Genomic DNA, 7,500 nt, shown 5'->3' with positions numbered 1-7,500 from the left:
ACACAGGCGACCACGACACTCCCACGTCTCCGAAGCGGGACAAACGCCGCGCGCTTCAGTATACGTAGCCGACCCTCAGCCAGACGTGGCCCGGGAACGGAATCCATGGACCGCAATGTGCGTTCGAAACGTCGATGTTCATGTGTCCTGCAGTTCACATGTCGACGCGCAATTTGCTGCGTTCTTCATCGACCCACGAGCCGAGTGATCCACCGTCCTGGGTGATCTTTTCCTTTTCAGTCTCCCACTGTCTCTTTCAAGACAGCAGCATTTGCGGGACTGAGGCGTCTGACGGCCCCTGTTCCACTATTTTTTTGTGTCCAACGGCCTCACAGCCGATGGGCGTCGTACGGCTCCACACCGGGGCGGACAGGCACTCGGGCGAACGTCATTCAAAACCGGCGCCAGGCGCCAGGTACCGCAGGCCAGCCGCTCCAGAGCTTCAGCGCTCGTACCACACAACAACAACAACACTTCCGCTAGTTTTGAGAGGCACGCGTGGTTCCGCACGCGGCGCACGGCCACTGCCGTACAGGTAGCGTGTTGCGCGACACGACACGACACGCACATCGAAAGACATGCAGTCTAGTCGGTAATGATCCTTCCGCAGGTTCACCTACGGAAACCTTGTTACGACTTTTACTTCCTCTAAATGATCAAGTTTGGTCATCTTTCCGGTAGCATCGGCAACGACAGAGTCGATGCCGCGTACCAGTCCGAAGACCTCACTAAATCATTCAATCGGTAGTAGCGACGGGCGGTGTGTACAAAGGGCAGGGACGTAATCAACGCGAGCTTATGACTCGCGCTTACTGGGAATTCCTCGTTCATGGGGAACAATTGCAAGCCCCAATCCCTAGCACGAAGGAGGTTCAGCGGGTTACCCCGACCTTTCGGCCTAGGAAGACACGCTGATTCCTTCAGTGTAGCGCGCGTGCGGCCCAGAACATCTAAGGGCATCACAGACCTGTTATTGCTCAATCTCGTGCGGCTAGAAGCCGCCTGTCCCTCTAAGAAGAAAAGTAATCGCTGACAGCACGAAGGATGTCACGCGACTAGTTAGCAGGCTAGAGTCTCGTTCGTTATCGGAATTAACCAGACAAATCGCTCCACCAACTAAGAACGGCCATGCACCACCACCCACCGAATCAAGAAAGAGCTATCAATCTGTCAATCCTTCCGGTGTCCGGGCCTGGTGAGGTTTCCCGTGTTGAGTCAAATTAAGCCGCAGGCTCCACTCCTGGTGGTGCCCTTCCGTCAATTCCTTTAAGTTTCAGCTTTGCAACCATACTTCCCCCGGAACCCAAAAGCTTTGGTTTCCCGGAGGCTGCCCGCCGAGTCATCGGAGGAACTGCGGCGGATCGCTGGCTGGCATCGTTTATGGTTAGAACTAGGGCGGTATCTGATCGCCTTCGAACCTCTAACTTTCGTTCTTGATTAATGAAAACATACTTGGCAAATGCTTTCGCTTCTGTTCGTCTTGCGACGATCCAAGAATTTCACCTCTAACGTCGCAATACGAATGCCCCCGCCTGTCCCTATTAATCATTACCTCGGGTTCCGAAAACCAACAAAATAGAACCGAGGTCCTATTCCATTATTCCATGCACACAGTATTCAGGCGGGCTTGCCTGCTTTAAGCACTCTAATTTGTTCAAAGTAAACGTGCCGGCCCACCGAGACACTCAACAAAGAGCACCCTGGTAGGATTTAAACGGGGTCCGCCTCGGGACGCGAAAGCACCCCTTCGGCTCGCCCCACCGGCAGGACGTCCCACGATACATGCCAGTTAAACACCGACGGGCGGTGAACCAACAGCGTGGGACACAAATCCAACTACGAGCTTTTTAACCGCAACAACTTTAATATACGCTATTGGAGCTGGAATTACCGCGGCTGCTGGCACCAGACTTGCCCTCCAATAGATACTCGTTAAAGGATTTAAAGTGTACTCATTCCGATTACGGGGCCTCGGATGAGTCCCGTATCGTTATTTTTCGTCACTACCTCCCCGTGCCGGGAGTGGGTAATTTGCGCGCCTGCTGCCTTCCTTGGATGTGGTAGCCGTTTCTCAGGCTCCCTCTCCGGAATCGAACCCTGATTCCCCGTTACCCGTTACAACCATGGTAGGCGCAGAACCTACCATCGACAGTTGATAAGGCAGACATTTGAAAGATGCGTCGCCGGTACGAGGACCGTGCGATCAGCCCAAAGTTATTCAGAGTCACCAAGGCAAACGGACCAGACAAGCCAATCCGATTGGTTTTGATCTAATAAAAGCGTCCCTTCCATCTCTGGTCGGGACTCTGTTTGCATGTATTAGCTCTAGAATTACCACAGTTATCCAAGTAACGTGGGTACGATCTAAGGAACCATAACTGATTTATCTGTCTCGCGTGTGTTTCACCTTAATGCGGCTTGTACTGAGACATGCATGGCTTAATCTTTGAGACAAGCATATGACTACTGGCAGGATCAACCAGGGAGCTGCGTCAACTAGAGCTGAGCAGCCGGCCGCCCGGGAGTGTGTCCCGGGGGCCCGCGCGAACACGCAAGCGTCCGCTCAATTATTCTGCAAACAGGAGGAGGCCGAGCTCCCCTGCACGATACACCTCGAAACCCTCTCAGGTCCCGGCGGCGCGCAGCGCCGTCCTAGGTACTTGGTCGGTTTCGAGAGAGGCGCAATCGCCCGGAGTTAGGCGAGTAGACGGTTTTAGTGCGAACACCCTTGCTCCCAACTGAGCTTGCCGCTGCCGACAGAGGCCCGGGAGCGTGCTGTCGTGGCATTGCCGGCGGGAGACAACACGCGCCACCTATGGTGACCGGCAGCTCCAACGCCAGCGCCACACAAGGGCAAAGCCCCACTTGGGTGCAGAAGCGAACTCTCCCAGCACAGCGCACGCGCCAACACGTCCGCACAACTGCGATACAAACCACCTGCGAGAACCGCTGGGGCGACCGAGCAGCAGACGGCGTCGCGGCGCCGAGTGCCAGGCGGCGGCGCATCCTCAACGCACACAGTCCTCAATCAGACCAGCACACTGCAGATGTCCACCGCGCTTCGCACCGGGCTCGGCTGAACCAACTTTGGCCGCCAGGCGCCGCGTGCAGGGTGCGCCGCAGCGTAGCTGCGCCGCCTGCCGAGCCCGTCGGCTGGCGCTCCTGCCACTCGGCGCCCCCCACCAGCCGCCTGTTGCGCGTGCGCCCACGCAGCGCGCGGCCAACACGCCGGGCGGCCCCCCTTCACCGGCCGGGAACAGTCCCACCAAGCCACCGCCGCGTATCGCTTCATACCCACATGGGCCTAGTCACGTGTGTGGATGTGGCGGGTACCGCTGAAACAACCGGTTAATAGCTGTACCGATCGTCGCCATCACAGATTCACCTCCAGCGTGAACAACCGCTCAACAACGGATTTCCAGTTCATTTGCGTATCTTGGGCAGTAAACGTAGATGTCCACCTACATTTGCGAATTCAACAATTCTTGCATGCCAGGATGTCATGTGTCACGACACGCTACATCAGACCACATACACACTGCGACATGTGCAGAAGAGAACACGTGGAAGGTGGCCCGCGCACGTATGCGATGTCCCTTCCGCGATCCACTGTCAACCGGCATCTGCGGCATGTCCCAGATATGGAACGCGGTCCACCAGGGTAGCACTTTGTGTGAGGCAATACGACAAAGTCGGAATACACGCGTCACTACATCACACGGCTCACGCTGACCTGACCTGACTCACCGCACCACCACCCCCAGCGACCCAGGGTGACATACAATGCGTTCGTACGTTCCTCCCACACGCCTCTACGGCGTACCACAGTGCAACCTAGCTGTTATTGGGAGACGAGACAAGTAGCATCGAGCACAACATATGGAAATTGAGATTCGACACCGTTGGGCACAGCCAGCGTACGGTCACACGTATCACACTACTTCACTCTGTACGTAACTACCGATGATCGGTACAGCGTGTGGGTTACGCGTACGACATCAGCGGACAATGGACACAGACCATACCACGACGTACACTGAGGGCGTCGACATCTGAACGCAACTGAACAGCTGCGAGGCTCATTTAACACTCAAACGCCAGACCGACCAGCTTGAGAGGACGGAGACACAAAGAGAGGGGCAGAGGGGGGGGGGGGGGCGATATAGTCCTATTGCAGTACAATTGACAGTGGATAGCGGGAATATGTGGAAAGTAAGCAACACTCGCAAGACATCTACATGAGGATAACAACGACACCAGAGATTCCGAGCAGTGAACTATGTTAGGCAAAGGGACAACGTGGGTTAGGTTAAGGGACAACGTGGGTTAGGTTAAGGGACAACGTGGGTTAGGTTAAGGGACAACGTGGGTTAGGTTAAGGGACAACGTGGGTTAGGTTAAGGGACAACGTGGGTTAGGTTAAGGGACAACGTGGGTTAGGTTAAGGGACAACGTGGGTTAGGTTAAGGGACAACGTGGGTTAGGTTAAGGGACAACGTGGGTTAGGTTAAGGGACAACGTGGGTTAGGTTAAGGGACAACGTGGGTTAGGTTAAGGGACAACGTGGGTTAGGTTAAGGGACAACGTGGGTTAGGTTAAGGGACAACGTGGGTTAGGTTAAGGGACAACGTGGGTTAGGTTAAGGGACAACGTGGGTTAGGTTAAGGGACAACGTGGGTTAGGTTAAGGGACAACGTGGGTTAGGTTAAGGGACAACGTGGGTTAGGTTAAGGGACAACGTGGGTTAGGTTAAGGGACAACGTGGGTTAGGTTAAGGGACAACGTGGGTTAGGTTAAGGGACAACGTGGGTTAGGTTAAGGGACAACGTGGGTTAGGTTAAGGGACAACGTGGGTTACGTTAAGGGACAACGTGGGTTACGTTAAGGGACAACGTGGGTTACGTTAAGGGACAACGTGGGTTAGGTTAAGGGACAACGTGGGTTAGGTTAAGGGACAACGTGGGTTAGGTTAAGGGACAACGTGGGTTAGGTTAAGGGACAACGTGGGTTAGGTTAAGGGACAACGTGGGTTAGGTTAAGGGACAACGTGGGTTAGGTTAAGGGACAACGTGGGTTAGGTTAAGGGACAACGTGGGTTAGGTTAAGGGACAACGTGGGTTAGGTTAAGGGACAACGTGGGTTAGGTTAAGGGACAACGTGGGTTAGGTTAAGGGACAACGTGGGTTAGGTTAAGGGACAACGTGGGTTAGGTTAAGGGACAACGTGGGTTAGGTTAAGGGACAACGTGGGTTAGGTTAAGGGACAACGTGGGTTAGGTTAAGGGACAACGTGGGTTAGGTTAAGGGACAACGTGGGTTAGGTTAAGGGACAACGTGGGTTAGGTTAAGGGACAACGTGGGTTACGTTAAGGGACAACGTGGGTTACGTTAAGGGACAACGTGGGTTACGTTAAGGGACAACGTGGGTTACGTTAAGGGACAACGTGGGTTACGTTAAGGGACAACGTGGGTTACGTTAAGGGACAACGTGGGTTAGGTTAAGGGACAACGTGGGTTAGGTTAAGGGACAACGTGGGTTAGGTTAAGGGACAACGTGGGTTAGGTTAAGGGACAACGTGGGTTAGGTTAAGGGACAACGTGGGTTAGGTTAAGGGACAACGTGGGTTAGGTTAAGGGACAAATTGAGTTAGGTTAAGGGACAAATTGAGTTAGGTTAAGGGACAAATTGAGTTAGGTTAAGGGACAAATTGAGTTAGGTTAAGGGACAAATTGAGTTAGGTTAAGGGACAAATTGAGTTAGGTTAAGGGACAAATTGAGTTAGGTTAAGGGACAAATTGAGTTAGGTTAAGGGACAAATTGAGTTAGGTTAAGGGACAAATTGAGTTAGGTTAAGGGACAAATTGAGTTAGGTTAAGGGACAAATTGAGTTAGGTTAAGGGACAAATTGAGTTAGGTTAAGGGACAAATTGAGTTAGGTTAAGGGACAAATTGAGTTAGGTTAAGGGACAAATTGAGTTAGGTTAAGGGATAATCTGGTACAACCACAGTTAGGTTAAGCGATAATCTGGTACAGCCACAGTTAGGTTAAGCGATAATCTGGTACAGCCACAGTTAGGTTAAGCGATAATCTGGTACAGCCACAGTTAGGTTAAGCGATAATCTGGTACAGCCACAGTTAGGTTAAGCGATAATCTGGTACAGCCACAGTTAGGTTAAGCGATAATCTGGTACAGCCACAGTTAGGTTAAGCGATAATCTGGTACAGCCACAGTTAGGTTAAGCGATAATCTGGTACAGCCACAGTTAGGTTAAGCGATAATCTGGTACAGCCACAGTTAGGTTAAGCGATAATCTGGTACAGCCACAGTTAGGTTAAGCGATAATCTGGTACAGCCACAGTTAGGTTAAGCGATAATCTGGTACAGCCACAGTTAGGTTAAGCGATAATCTGGTACAGCCACAGTTAGGTTAAGCGATAATCTGGTACAGCCACAGTTAGGTTAAGCGATAATCTGGTACAGCCACAGTTAGGTTAAGCGATAATCTGGTACAGCCACAGTTAGGTTAAGCGATAATCTGGTACAGCCACAGTTAGGTTAAGCGATAAAGTTGGTTAAATTCGGTATTGTGTGGGAAGGGGGCAGAGAGAGAGTGGGGGGGGGGGGGGTGGATAGTTGTGGCAGTACGCGGATGCCTGAGTCACCGTCAGATATGTCACGTCGGTTCGATGCTTGTAGCAAGAGGCTGGCGGGTCTGTGTCTCTCACTTCTGCAATTTTTCATGTGGTATAACACGAGGGCGGGGGGGTGATATTTGGTGCCCCTCTGTGTAGGATGTGTGTTGGTGGTGTTGGTTTATCTGAGCAATGGTAGTTGTCGGAGGAGTGGGGTATTGTGCTTTTATAGGTGGACCTACTGCTCTGGTTATCATAGTGTCGACGGTGCAATGTGGCAGAGAGGATGCACTCGACATTGTCGCATTCCAGATGTTTACGTATTGTGTGTCTCCGTTGCAGGCCGAGAGTGGTGCATGTTCGAGTGTGTGGCTGACGTGCGATTCACGTTGTGTGCCCAGTCTTACAGCACGTATAGGGACATTCGCATAAATCATCTATATGTGGCCTTGCATCATTTACTAAGCAGTGCCGTGAGACGACCGAACTATTAGGAAAGTACTGATGTACCGCATAATGTTTACCTTCCACCACACGGCGAGTATCGACTCTGCCCAGCGTTGCCACCGCAGGCAGCGGTCACCGTCACCATTGTGCGGCGGAACGGAACATCTATATCCTCAGAGGGGCACTCTTTGCCGCCGGGCGTCAGGTCTCGCGGCCTGCCGGCCAGCGCCCATGACGAACTTACTGCATGTATAGGGACAGCGGGAATTTGGCATACTTGATATAACTCTTCATGAGACGCAAGATATAGGGGTGGATTGCAACTTACGACTGCGAGAAAAGTCCGCCGTTCATCCGCCGGAGTTGCGATTTCGGCGGGGCACGTACGGTCGCGGGTGGAGCACTTGGTGCGGCGTACG

At 52.7% G+C, this 7,500-nt stretch overlaps 2 non-coding genes across 2 annotated transcripts; both read right to left on the bottom strand.

Moving 5' to 3' along the window:
• Positions 1–69: 69 nt before the first annotated feature.
• LOC126330462 (5.8S ribosomal RNA) lies at positions 70–224 on the bottom strand. Its single transcript, XR_007562917.1, has one exon. It is a non-coding gene; the product is annotated as a 5.8S ribosomal RNA (ribosomal RNA).
• Positions 225–593: 369 nt separating this feature from the next.
• On the bottom strand, positions 594–2,486 carry LOC126330466 (small subunit ribosomal RNA). Its single transcript, XR_007562920.1, has one exon. It is a non-coding gene; the product is annotated as a small subunit ribosomal RNA (ribosomal RNA).
• Between the last annotated feature and the right edge of the window lie 5,014 nt (positions 2,487–7,500).

Source organism: Schistocerca gregaria, unplaced genomic scaffold (genome assembly GCF_023897955.1).
Source record: "Schistocerca gregaria isolate iqSchGreg1 unplaced genomic scaffold, iqSchGreg1.2 ptg001297l, whole genome shotgun sequence".
NCBI classification, from domain to species: Eukaryota; Metazoa; Arthropoda; class Insecta; order Orthoptera; family Acrididae; genus Schistocerca; species Schistocerca gregaria.
Note: the sequence above shows the minus strand (reverse complement) of the source record. Positions and strands in the feature narration are given on the sequence as shown.